General features: G+C 43.4%; 1 long non-coding RNA gene across 1 annotated transcript in view; it reads right to left on the bottom strand.

The window, feature by feature from the left end:
* Window positions 1-14026, bottom strand: part of LOC122552421 (uncharacterized) — a 754662-nt gene that overhangs the window by 294754 nt on the left and 445882 nt on the right. The gene's annotated exons all lie outside the window — the stretch shown is intronic.

Below are 14026 nucleotides of genomic sequence, written 5' to 3'. Positions count from 1 at the left end.
ACTCTGCAGTATTTCTAATATCACTTCCTTGTGAACCTCAATCTCTTCTCGTCTAGACGCAAGAAGCTCTGCATCTTCCTCGCCAACATTTTCATTTTCTATAGCGAACACTGTCGAAAAATATTTATTTAGTGCTTCCCCTATCTCCTCTGACTCCACACACAACTTCCCACTATTATCCTTGATTGTCCCAAATTTAACTCTCGTCATTCTTTTATTCCTGACATACCTATGGAAAGCCTTAGGGTTAACCCTGAACCTATGTGCCAACAACTTCTCATGTCTCCTCCTGGCACTTCTCGGCTCTCTTTTTAGGTCTTTCCTGATATCGTTGGAACCCTCGAGCGCTCTGAGTTTTCACATTTTGTCCTAACATAAGACTTCTTATTCTTCTTGACCAGGGATTCCAATTCCTTAGTAAACCACGGCCCACGCGTTCTATATCTTCCTCCCTGCCTGACAGGTGCATACTTATCTCGGACATGCAGGAGCTTTTCCTTGAATAAGCTCCACATTTTAATGTGCTCACACCCTGCAGTTTCCTACCCCATTCTACGCTTCCTAAATCTTACCTCATTGCATCGTAATTTCTCTTCCACCAGCTGTAACTCTTGCTCCGTGGAGTACTCCTATCCCTTTCAATCACGAAAATAAACCTGAGAGAATTGTGATCGCTGTCTCCAAAATGCTCACCTACTTCCGTTTCTAAAACCTGGCCATGCTCGTTACCCAGTACTAAATCGAAAGTGGCTTCGTCCCTTGAAGGCATGTCTACGTACTGTGTCAGGAAGCCCTCCTGCATACACTGGGCAAAAACTGACCCATCTATAGTACTCGTACTGTAGTGATCCCAGTCAATATTTGGATATTGTCTTGAGTGTTCCAGAGCTTTTCATTGTCACAGAGTCCAGGTGAAGTTTGCATTCCTCACGTACGTGAGCGAGAATTCTTTCAATGTCTCAGATCAGTTCCTGTCCCGAGAACTTCAGAGTCCATGTCCCGTCCTCTACTTGGTTCTACAGTTCACACTTCTTCATCCTCCTCTGATTCCATTTCCCAAAGAGTTTATCAAGATTTCCAAGGCTGGAGCCTACATTATATGGTTTGCTTCCTAAAAAATTTTTCAAACTGCCAACTGACAATATTTTCACAGTATCTCTTCACAATCCTCTGGCTTGCACCATGTCCAGGGATGAGAAGTCCCGTTTGGTGGAGAGATTCCCGAGGCTGGTGAGTTTCATTTTGGAACAAAGTTGGTTAAGTGGCAATTTCCTGCGGTTGTTTGTAATGATGGGAGAGGGAGCGGTGGGGAATGAGCACTTTGACGAGCAGGAGGAAGTGTTGCCACTGACCCGAGTCAGAGAACAGTGGACAGGGAGGAAAGGAATCTAATGAAAAGCAGCACTTCTGCTCAGGACGTCCAATAACAACTGCAGAAACCCGATGTGTCGAGCAGTGTATCTGGAAAGAGAAACAGAGATCATGTTTTAAATATGAAACATTTCTGATGAAGAACTCGAGTTTCCCAAGTCTAATCAAATTACAGGCCTGGTTTGCAAAATAGGTTTTCTGAACTTTGAGCGAAAATTGTACCAGCACGAAAGCTTTCATAACGTAGTCAGCAGGATTCAAAACTACGTGGGGAAACCGCAATGGATTTCTAATCCATCGCCTTAACCACTCGGGCATGACTACAGACAGCTCAGGCGCGTTGAGCATTGACCAAATCAGCCGTGATCGCATTGAAAGCTACCGTTGACTTGATGAGCGAAATGCTTCCATCTCCTTTCATACCTTTGCTGTCATTTGTAAGGTGCGAGGCACCAATGTAAAAGAAGAAAAGGACAAAGGTAGGAAAAGATATTTGCAGCCAAACTGAGTCAAAATTATTTATTGAAAGAAAAATCACACTTGGCAATTTGCTAGATCTCTTTGCGAACATGACCAGCAGTGGTCAGCAAGGGAGCTATTGATCTGAGTATTCTTGGACCTGAAGCAAACAAAGGTTAGTGACATATTCATTTCTTTTTCTGGCGAACGAAATGGTCTTTCCTGATAGTTACAATGAAAGAGATGGTTCCCAATAAAAGACAGAGATTAATTCGCATCTGGATATCTTTCAATGTGACACGATTCATTTTCAGTCCCTAATTACCCCAGAGATGTCGGGGGTGAGTTACTTTTCTTCACTCTTCAACTCCTCAGCACGGAGGTACAAACATGAAACCGCTAGAGATGGAGTTCTTGAATTGGGAACCAGCGACACTGAAGAAACTAGGCAAAAGTGAGGACTGTAGATGCTGGAAACCTGACTTTAGATCAGAGTGATGCTGGAAAAGCACAGCAGGTCAGGCAGCATCCGAGGAGCAGGAAAGTCGACGTGTCTCTTGCCAGTCTTGCTCCGTTGCCCAAACAATTTTCGTTTTAACAGAGATAATGTTTTAAGTATGGAACTTTTCTGATGAAGAACTCGAGATCCAAAGTGTAATTAAATTACCGTCCTCGTTTGCAAAATAGGTTTTATGAAATTTGAGCGAAAATTCGCTCAGCAGCAAATCATTCATAACGTAGTCAGCAGGATTCGGACGGACCCGGGGAAACCCCAATGGATTTTTAACCTATCACCTTAACCACTCGGCCATGAGTACTGACTAAAAAGCAGAGTTGAGCATTAACCAAATCAGCCGTGATCTCATTGAAAGCTGTTGCTGACTTGATGGGCTAAATGCTTCCATCTCCTCTCCCACCTCTGCTGTCAATTGTAAGGTGCGAGACACCAATGTAAAAGAAAAAAAAAACACAAAGTTAGGAAAAGATATTTGCAGCCAAACTGAGTCAAAAGTATTGATTGAAAGGAAAATAACACTTGGCAATTTGCTCGATCTCTTTGCAAACATGACGAGCAGAGGCAATCAAGGGAGCTATTGATCTGAGTGTTCTTGGACATGAAACAATCAAAGGTTAGTGACATATTCATTTCTTTTTCTGGCGAAGGAACTGGTCTTTCCAGATGCTCACAATGAAAGAGATTTTTCCCAATAAAAGACGACAAATAAATCCCATCTAACGCTGACACCATCGTGAGCGCTGCTGTTTCACAATGCCACAGAGTCAGGGTCAATTCCCGCCTCAAGCAACTGAATGTGTGGAGTTTGCACATTCTCCCCGTGGCGACATGCACCTGCTCTGGTTTTCTCCCACAGTCCAAAAATGTACCGGTTAGGTGAAATGGCCATGCTAAATTGACGGGATGAATGGAGAGGAATGCATTTGGGCTGGGTCGGGTCGGAATTGCTGGGCCAAAGGCCCTGTTTCCACATTGTAAGTACTCTAATCTACAGTAATCAATGGCCAAGGTATGGCGCACGTTGTTCGATGGGGCATATATGACTTTTCGATTGTTTTTCATCAAAGTTTCTTTACAATTCAAACGGGAGTGGAAGAAGGGGAATTAATCTCTCCCATAATTCTTGCCTTCTTTTATCATTCACAGGCGGTATTTTTCCTGTTCGTTTTTTTTACACTGTGGTTAATGTTCGTGTTCTTGTTAACTACACCGGCTGGTTTCCTCTTTCCTCAATGTTCCTCATCTCTACCCAAACACATTTTCCATCCTTATCTCCTGAATCAAAGTAATCTCTAACCATTGCATAATTGCCACGGAAACTGGGCTTTTTACACGCCTGTGTATGTCATGTTCCAATATTAATTGATCGTTTACTGTGTTGCAATTGCGCATGAGAAGAAGAAAACAGAAGAGAGGCAGGTGGTCCTGAGTTTCAAACGCACGTAATTGCAGCTAAAACGCAGATTAATGCACACGATGCGATCACGAAACCATGCACCGAACCGTCAGGAAGCACACAATAAGTACAATGCTGGATATCATGTCAGGAACAGGACCAGAAACACAACAGAAATACGTCTCTTTGGATACTATTTTGGACGTATTTCTCAATGCGCTATCGTGTTTTACATATGTTCCATCGAGAGTTACCTCGCACAAGGAAGTAACCAGAGCTGCAGTCAAATAATCCGAGTCCCAAGTCCCGGAGTCAGAGACACTCAGTGCCCTGTGTGTACCTACAAGGAACAGCTGTACATGGGGTTTACAGGGTAACTGAACTGCATGAATGCAGCTCGATGGTCGTCTGTCTGCTTCTCCTCTATAGTTTTCTGTGCAGTCCCTGGGTGCAATCTTGTCAACTACGTTTGTCTGGCACAAGATGGGCATTGGTCACTTGTCTCTGAGAGAGGCTGTTGGTTTATGTGTTGTCATAATTCCGAGTGTAAGGAGGAATCTGGTTGTCAGTTCCCAGAAACTTACTTTAATAAATAGAAGCGTGCTTTGTAACTTGCCACGTGGCATATCCTCATTGCGAAGTTCGTATACTGCGATTCACGTTGCGGGACTATCCAATTTTGGCAAAGAATTTGTGTGGCAGTCACGAGTTGCAATGACCAGCTATCCCTAGTAGCAACACGGAAAATGACAAGAATTAGAAATTCGATTAGAGCAGCAAAGGTTTAATGTGACAGGGCAAACAGATGGCAGCCAGATGATTTCTAGGTGTAGGGCAATCACCCAAGAAACCTTTTCATGTGAATATCTGTGCATCAGTAGTATCTGGGACCCAAGTAGTCTATGTTGGTTATTCATATTCCAGACAACTTGTGTTGTTCCCCGTTTACTCTGAAAGTGCATAGACATAGTTATTTCACCGTTATTTCTAAAGAAGATCCTGCATTGAATCTGTTCGCTGTTTTTTTGATGCTGTGGCGAAAAGGTGGGCAATCGCGATGTGAAACGTTGCTATACTTTCATTTCCTTCATTACTGTCCTGGCGAGGGAGAAAGGTGATTGGCTCTCTCGATCAGATGGGGGCACCAGGGCATTGATAGCCTAATTTAATCACGGATATAATTGGAAATGTTCACTTTTAATGGTTCGTTGTTGTTCTGTTTTGTTTTATGATACTTGAGTACTTTCTGGGACTTGGCAATAAACTAAATCTCCAGTAGGTTTGGAATTGCCTCGCGCGTTATTTGTGTGAACAGTTTATATCAGAGACGATTCACAGTGCATCACAGACAGCACTTAAGCTTCGGTGTGTCACGGTACTGCCTTTTCAGTTCTGACTCAGTTCCACATTAAGAGCTGTCAGTTTTTGGATTCGCTGGAGAGCAAAGTGGGTAATGCGATATGGGAGGTATTTTTCTTTCGCCAAAATCTTTGATGGCAAACTTGGGAAAGTGTCAAGAAGAATGGTCATTGGAAGCAAATATCCGGAAAACCTTCAGCTCTGGATCGGTTGGGCCCATCCACCCTCCAAACAAAATAGCCAAACTCGCTGACTGAGTAACAAACATCATACGTTTTTTGCAAATGGTGTATTCAAACCGTTGCCGGTGACTGGAGCATCTCAAAGTTGTCGAGCATGGAAACAAATCCCGCGATCCAACTTGCCTTTGCTGAATAGATAACCAAAATTAATCCATACATATCTGCCAAATTTGTGCCGTATCTCTCCGAGGTCTTCCTGTCTATAAACCCATTCAGATGCCTTTGAAATATTGTGTGTGCACCAGACTCTGCCACTAAATGTGGCAATTCATTCCACCCACACAAATGTTCTGTGTGAAAAACATGTGTCCTTCACATCCCTTTTAAAATTTTTCATCTCTCACATTAAACGTTTGTTATGTAGATTTGAACTCGCGTGTCTTGTGAAAAAGTGCTCCCTGACTATTTCCTCTGTCTGTCTTCCTCATTATTTTATCTGCTTCTGTGAGGCCATATCTAAGCCCTGAAGCTCCTGGGAATCGGACGAAGCTTATTCAGTTTCGTTCTCATGTCCAAGCAGTGCAAACCTTGCAAATCCTTGGAAAGGTTTTCTAAACTTACACTTGCAAGAAGTGTGTACAGCTGCAGCACTTGTTTGACCGCGTGGTCACTCTGGAACTGCGGGTGGACTCACTGTGGAGCATCAGCAATTCTGGAGAGTTATGTTGCCTCCCAGGTGCTCAAGTCAGGGATGTCGCCCATCGGCTGAAGAGCATTCGAAAAGGGGATTGTGAACAGCCAGTTGTCTTGGTGCATACAGGCACCAACGAAAAAAAAACGAGACGAGAACCTTCAGGGAAAATTCAGGGAGCTCGGAGAGAAATTAAAGAGGAGGACCTCAAAGGCAGTAATCTCATGATTACTGCCGGTGCCATGTGACTACCAGCGTAGAAATGAATAATAAAAGGCACGATGAACACGTGACTTTAGGAATTGTGCTGCAGGGCGGGTTTCAGATTTGTTGGATTTTGCGAACAGTTCTGGGGAATGTGGGACTATAAGAAAATTGACGATCTACATCTGAACCAGACGGGAACGAATGTATTTTCGGGAGGTTTTGCTACTGCTGTTGGGGACGTTTAATACTAATGTGGCAGGGGGCTGGGAACAACAAGATTAAACAAGTCGGCAGTGTGGTGGAAACTGGAAACGCTCAGAATCTGGAAGATAACATTACAAAAGGGAAGGGTGAGCAGAGAGCAGATGAATGCAAAAGAACTGGTGGCCTGAAATGCATCTACTTTAATGCATGGAGTATAGACAGATGAACTTCGGGCATAGGTTGGTGCCTGGGAATATGACGTTATTGCGATCACAGAGATTTAGTTGAAGGAAGGGCATGGTTGGCAACCAATTGTTCTAGGATATAGACGCTTCAGACGGGACAGGGAGGGAAGTAAAAGGGGAAGGAGTTGCATTGCTGGTCAGGGATGATATCATGGTTGTGCGAAAGGAGGACACAATGTAGGGCTTGGGTCGTGAGACACTATGGATGGAGCAGTGAAATAAGAAGGGTGAGGTTAGATTTTTGGGGCTGTAATACAGTTAATAGTTAAACAGACCATGGAAAGACGTAGAGGCAATAATTTAGTGTTGATTGGAGTTTTCCCAACATTGACCGGGATACTCTTGTCGTTAGAGGTCTGGATGGGATACCATTTGTAAGAAGCCTCTAGGTGAGTTTTCTGGAGCGGCATATCAATAGTCCGATGAGGGAATAGGCCATATTGGAACTGATATTGGGCAATAAGCCAGGGCTGGTGATAGCAGTTGCCGTGGGTGATTTCTTTGGGAAGTGTCCAATATTCTGTAAGTTTTAGAATACTCATTTACAAAGATGAGAGTGGTCCTGAGGAAAGAGTACTAAACTGGGCCAAAGCTAAATATATCAAAATTATGCAGGAGGTCGGAAATGTGGATTGGACACAGCTATTGTAGGAAAGTCCACAGTTCATATGTGGCAGGCTTTCAAAGATAGGTTAAATATAATGCAGGATAGGCATGTACCGTTGAAGGCAAAGGATTTGGAAGGCAATATTCGTGAACAGTTGATGACAGGACAATTGTACGACTCGCCAAGAGGAACAGGGAAGCATACATAACGCCTCGGCAGCCAAGAACATAATGGTATCTGGAGGAACATGGGAAGAGTAGGACAAGTCTTAAACGAGGAATCAAGGGGGTTAAAAGGGGTCATGAAACAACTTCGCGTGGGCACAATTAAGGAGAATCCTAAAGCCTATTATTCATATATAAGAAGCAAGCGGGTAACCAGAGAAAGGATTGGCCCACTAAAGGAAAATGAAGGAAGGCTGTATGTCGAAGCTGAGAGAGTGGGTATGATTCTGAATGATTATTTTGCATCAGTGTTCACTGAGGAGAGGAACATGATGAATGTTGAGTCTAGAGTAAAACATTTGATTAGTCTGGATCATGTTGCCATAAATAGGGAAGCTGTGTTGGGCAGGCTAGGGGTAATTAATGTGGACAAATCCCCAGGAACGGATGGGATCTATCCCTGGTTCCTGAGTGAGATGAGAGAGGAAATAGCTGGGGCCCTGACAGATATCTTCGAGGCATCCTTCATCACAGGTGAGGTTCTGGCCGACTGGAACGTTACTCATATTGTCCCCTGTACAAGAAGGATAGTAGGGATATTCCGGATAACTACAGAACAATGGGCCTAACATCAGTGTTGGGAAAGTTGCTGGAGAAGGTACTGAGGGATAGGATCTATTCATATTTAGAAAATAACGTGCATATCAGTGAGAGGCACAGAGTTTTTCGGGGAAGTGCCCAAGTTGATAGATGAAGGAAAGGCTGTTGATGTCATATACATGCACTACAGTATGGAGTTAGATAAGGTTCCCCATGATAACCAAATACAGAACGTAAAGTAACATGGTGTGCAGGGCGTTCTAGACAGGTGGATAAAGAATTAGTTGAGCAATAGGAGACAGAGAATGGCAGTTGAATGGAGTTTCTGGAAATGGAGAAAGATGACCAGTAGTGCTCCACAGGGGTCAGTGTTGTGACCACTGTTGTTTGTGATATCCATAAATGATCTGGAAGAGAGCACTGTTGGAATGATCAGAAAGTTTGTAGATGACACGAAGATTTCTGGACGAGCAGAAAGTATAAGTGACTGTTAAAGAATACAGGAGCATATAGATATACTGGAAAGTTGGGCGGAAAAGTGGCAGCTGGAGTTCAAAACAGACAAATATGAGGTGACGCATTTTGGTCAGTCTAATTATAGATGAGGTTAAACAATGAACGGAAGAGCTTTGGGAAAAAAAGTTGATGGACAGAGAGATCTGTGAGTGCACGTCCATTATACACTGAAGGTTGCTGCACAGGTGGATAGAGTGGTCAAGCAGGCATATAGTATGCTTGGCTTCATTGGATGGGGTATTGAATAAAATAGCTGGCAAGTCATGATAATATTGAACAATACATTGGTCTGGCCACACTTAGAATACTGTGTAAATTTCTGGTCGCCACATTACCAAAAGGATGTGGACGCTTTGGAGAGGGCGTGTAAAAGGTTTAAGTGGATGTAGCCTCGTATGGAAGGTGCAATCTAGGAAGAGAGGTTGAGTAGGTTAGGTTTGTTTTCATTAGAAAAAAAAGAGTTTGAGGAGGACCTTTTTGAGGTTTACAAAATCATGAAGGGTACAGACAGGGTAGATAGAGAAAAGTTTTATTTCCCAGGTTGAAGGATTAAATAACGAGAGGTCACGCTTTCAAGGTGAGAGATGAAAAGTTTAAGGGGGATACACGTGGCAACTACTTGACACAGCGGGTGATGGGTGACTGGAACGCGTTCCCAGCAGAGACGGGAGCGGTAATCACGGTAGATACATTTAAGATGCGTCTGGACAGATGCATGAGTAGGTGGGGAGCAGAGGGATACAGATGCAAAGGAATTGGGTGACAGGTTTAAACAGTAGATTTGGATCGGCTCAGGCTTGAATAGATGAAGGGCCTGTTCCTTGTCTGTACATTTTCTTTGGTCTTTCTTCTTAAATTACGCCAATTTCATTACAAAATTTGCGAGGTCTAAGTGCCTGAAGTGAATCGATGCGGAAAGACTAGTCATAACAAATCTGAGTGTGTGGTACCGTGGTCGAGCGGTCTAATATGCTGGATTTTAAGCTTCAGTTTCTATCGAATCGTGGCTTCAAATACCAGCATCGTAAGTGTGCTCCTTTGTGGCGATGTATGTGAGAGAACTGCGCATGTGTGGATGCCTTTTAATTTGAGTGTTTGCAGCTCCTCAGTGAGCTTACCCTCTCGGTGATAAAATCAGCGACTATCTCTGAAAACAATGCAAGTTCCGGCTGTCCGACGTATCCTCATATCCCGTCGATAACTTTGCTTTTGGATATCTGCGTTGCCAGTTTCTGTATCTCAAATGGTCGGCACAATTGGCTGAAATGTTGATGGTTCGAGCCCACCCAGGGAATAAGCCTCAAATATTTCAGCACAAGCATTTACCCCAACCATGTATTGACATTGGAACCAGGAAAACTCATCCATGATTCACCCCATGTCCGCAGGGAGTGAGACGTTTACACGCAGCAGAATACGACATCACTTTCTCCAAGCTCCCGATGCCAACAGAAAGCGGCGACTGCAGCTTCAATCAGCGACTTTCTGCCAAGCCATGGGAAACAACTCGTGGAAACTCCTTCCTTAGTAACAGCTCTTTCCGTGTCAAAGGAGCAAAACTTTCACTTTAAATTGGAAAGGGCTTCAGGACATTGGAATGTTGCTCCAGTTCTTGGAACATGTTATCAACAAAACTCCTGACTTGAAAATAAGAAGTGGTAAAGGTTTTAGGTAGAAAGAACAAATAAAGTGTTGATTGAGACGACTCTGTCTCGTCAGCAGATGGGAAATGCCCAATACTGTAAACGGAAATGATTGGGTTTCCTTAGGTAATTTCCCGACTGATTTACTGTCTATCAGAGTGATTGGAAATTACATCAGCGACATAAAGCTGAGGGTAAAAATATGAAGATATTAAGGTTGTACCTTAAATCCGGGACAAGTGCTGAATAGATTGTAATGCTTTGAAGGAATAACTGAAGTGAAAGGTGTGAATGAAATTTTTGTGATAAGGAGGAATGAACTGGATCCTAACAAATTGCTGATGAATTATGCTCGCAATGTAATAGCAAAACTAATCCACAGTGCACCGTGCTTGGTTAGCTCAGTCGGTGCAGTGTGAGATGCTTAATCTGAGGGTGGTGGGTGCAAGCCTCACAATGGGCGCTTTCACTGCTTAATACAATTCCGGCTCTTCATTCCACGTGCAGTATTGCAACCCATCGCAGGGGAATGTGCTTGCTGCTTTCATTGTCCACCTGTTTTTGATCACACGTCGGTTTCTGAGTGAACACTGTTTCCACTTTACTGGAGGCGCCAGAGACAACTTTATCAGTGCAGCCGAAAATACAATGAATGATGTCCGTTTCAAAACGTGAGGTTCCAAACCAACCGTGCACCACCCAAAGTTTGCAAAGGCACGGAAAGCGAATGGCCACTTGCTTGGGGTCTGACAGAGACGGATCAATATCGCATGGGTCCTGAACGAATTTTCAGTGATTCAGATTGTTCTGATGGAAACCGAAGGGAACTCTCCCTCAACGTTTTGCAATTGTTCTTCTTGTGTTTAACGTAATGAACAGTATATTGTCAGTAACGAGGGTCGAAGTGCGGCAGGATCGTGAGGTTTCAGTGTGGGACATAGACACAGTAAGTCAAATATCCCCAGAGCACGGGAGAGCTGTTTGGTCCAGGATCACTGCCATCTTCTGTTGCGAAACCAACAAATTAAATTACTGGAAAATCTCAGCAGGTCTGGTAGCATCTTGGAAATATAAATCGATTTAAGATTTCGGGACTAGTGACACTTCTTTTCCATGTCTATCTCCACCTGCTTTTGCACACTCTTCCTTTTTATTGACTGACTTCCAACTTTATATTCAGCTTCTCTTTTATTACTTCCTCTCCAACCTTTTTCCCAGTCTCCAATTTTGTATCAGAACTGTTCCATCTTTCACATTGCCCAGGACTTCGAACTGAACAAATAACTCTGTTTCTATTTCCTTAGATTGCAGATGGCCAGAGACTGGAAGGCAGTGTTGTTCCGAAAACGCATCCATGATTCACCCCGAGTCCACAGGGAGCAAGACGTGTACACGCAGCAGAATACGACACCATGTTCTCCAATCCCCCGATGCCAACTGAAAGCTGCCACTGCAGCTTCAATCAGGGCTTCCTGCCAAACCCTGGGACACAGCTCGTGGAAACTCCTTTCTCATTAACTGCTCTTCCCGTGGGAAAGGAACAAAGCTTCCATTTTAAATTGGAAACGGATTCAGGAGATTGGAAGGTTGTTACCGTTCTTGGAACGTGTTATAAACAAAACTCCTGTCTTGAAAATAAGAAGTGGTAACGTTTTAGGCAGGAAGAACAAAGAAAATGTTGATTTTGAGTACTCTGTCTCGTCAGCAGATGGGAAATTCCCAATACTGTAAACAGAAATGATTGGGTTTTCTAAGGTAATTTTCCGACTGATTTACTGTCAGCCAGAGTGACTGGAAATCACTTCATATGAAAATATTCGGGTCGAATCTTAAATGCCGGGACCAGTGTTAAATAGATTGTAATGTTTTGAAGAAATAACAAAAGTGAAGGATGTGAATTATGTTATTTGTGATTGGGAGGAATGAGCTGGATCTTTGCAAATTGCTGTGCCAGGTGAATTATGCTCAGAATGAAATAGCAATCTAATTCATCGTGTCCCAACCCTGGATATCTCAGTTCGGTGCAATGTGAGTTGTTTAATCAGAGAGTCGTGCGTCCAAGCCCCGTAATAGTCGTTTTCACTGTTTAATAGAGTTCCAGCTCTTCGTTCCACATGCAGAATTGCAAGCTAACGCTGGTGGGGCATTCTTGTTGCTTTCGCTGATACATATGTCCTCCTGCTTTGATCACATGTCAGTTACTGAGTGAAAACTGCCTGCACTTTACTGGAAGCGCCAGATACAACTTTATCAGTGCAGCTGAAAATACTATGAATGATGCCCATTTCAAAACATGAGATTCCACTACATCCGTGCACCAACCAAAGTGTTCAAAGATACAGAACGCGAATGGCCATTTGTTCGTGGTCTGACAGAGATGGCTTAATGTCTCATGGGTCCTGAACAAAAATTAACTGATTCAGAATGTGCTGATGGATCAGAACGGAGCTCTCGCTGTACATTTTGCAATTGTTCTTGTTGTGTGCTCATGTAAGTTTATGTAATGAACAGTTTAGTGCCAATAACGAGGATGGGGGTGGGGAAGGATTCTGAGGTTTCAGTGTGGGACAGACGTGATCTGTTCGAACGGGTCAGTCAAATATTCCAAGAACATGGGAGAGCTGATTGGTCCAGGATCACTCCCATCTTCTGTTTCAGACTCAACAAATGAAATTGCTGGAAAATCTCAGCAGGTCCGGTTGCATCTTGAAAATAAAAACCGAATGAGATTTCGGGACTGGTGACACTTCTTTTTCCATCTTCATGTCCCTCTGCCTTTCTACAAACTTCCTTTTTATTGAATATGTCCTGACTTCAAACTTTATATTCAGCTTCACTTCTATTGCTTCCTCTCCAAACATTTTCCCAGTCTCTAAAATTGTATCATGCTTGTTCTATCTCTCACTTTGCCCAGGACTTCCAACTGAACAAATAATTCTGTTTCTATTTCCTTAGATACCAGATGGCCAGAGATTGGAAGACATAGGAGCGGTTCGCACTTTCAGAATATCTTGTCTGCTTCGCCATTCGATCTTGGCTCATATCGTTCTTAACCCCATTCTCCAGTCCTCTACCTGAACACTTACTCCCCAGTCTTAGGATCCAGTCTTTTTCCCAGAGTGGGTCCTAATCCGTCCCAAAACCCTCCACATGTGTTGGCAGCTGTTACACCGTGTCTACGTGTCATCAGTCTCAGTTTCCGTGATCCTCAGCAAACACGAACTGTTCTGAGCAGCTCGATTGGGTCTCTGGCCCCACTGTGATCCTGCGGGGGAGCAGTTATCATCTTCATCTCCTACGGAAAGGATCGGCGCTTCAAAAAAAAGGACAGAAAGAAAGATAGGCTTATTGTGTCAAGATATGTGGAGGTAATTGCTTTCTGACCTGGTCAGTAAACCTTACTCTGTATATCCCCGCAAATTCTCGCTGACGTGGTGAAAGGGAATACAAGTCCAATTAATTGCCATCTACGCTTTTATTCGATATGTATTCTTCCTTGTTCTAAATATGCAGGGATGTTTCCAGCATGATGGTCACCACTTCTAAGAGTGCATGTCGCAGGCCCTGATCTTTTCTGGAGAGTAGCTGTATCAGTTTGTGCGAAAGTGGCCCAGTACAAAGCTGAGAAGAAATATTGTTGTTCCCTCTTTCCGGACGACAGTCTTTCATATCATGATCGATGGGGTTTTATTGCATTCTCATCAGCAAACCTTGTTTTGAATTTACTCGCCCAATACTACTGTAGCGGTGAAAATAATATAATTCCGAATACCTGCTGCGTGAAATTCATTTTCAAAGTTCTATTCGCAGTGGTCCTTCATATGTGGTGATATCTATATCACTGCTGGCCATCCTGTTTAAGATT

This window comes from Chiloscyllium plagiosum, unplaced genomic scaffold (genome assembly GCF_037043375.1).
Source record: "Chiloscyllium plagiosum isolate Xiang-an unplaced genomic scaffold, Cpla_swu_hap1 HiC_scaffold_45, whole genome shotgun sequence".
Lineage (NCBI taxonomy): Eukaryota > Metazoa > Chordata > Chondrichthyes > Orectolobiformes > Hemiscylliidae > Chiloscyllium > Chiloscyllium plagiosum.
This window is presented reverse-complemented; position numbering and strand designations above follow the sequence as displayed.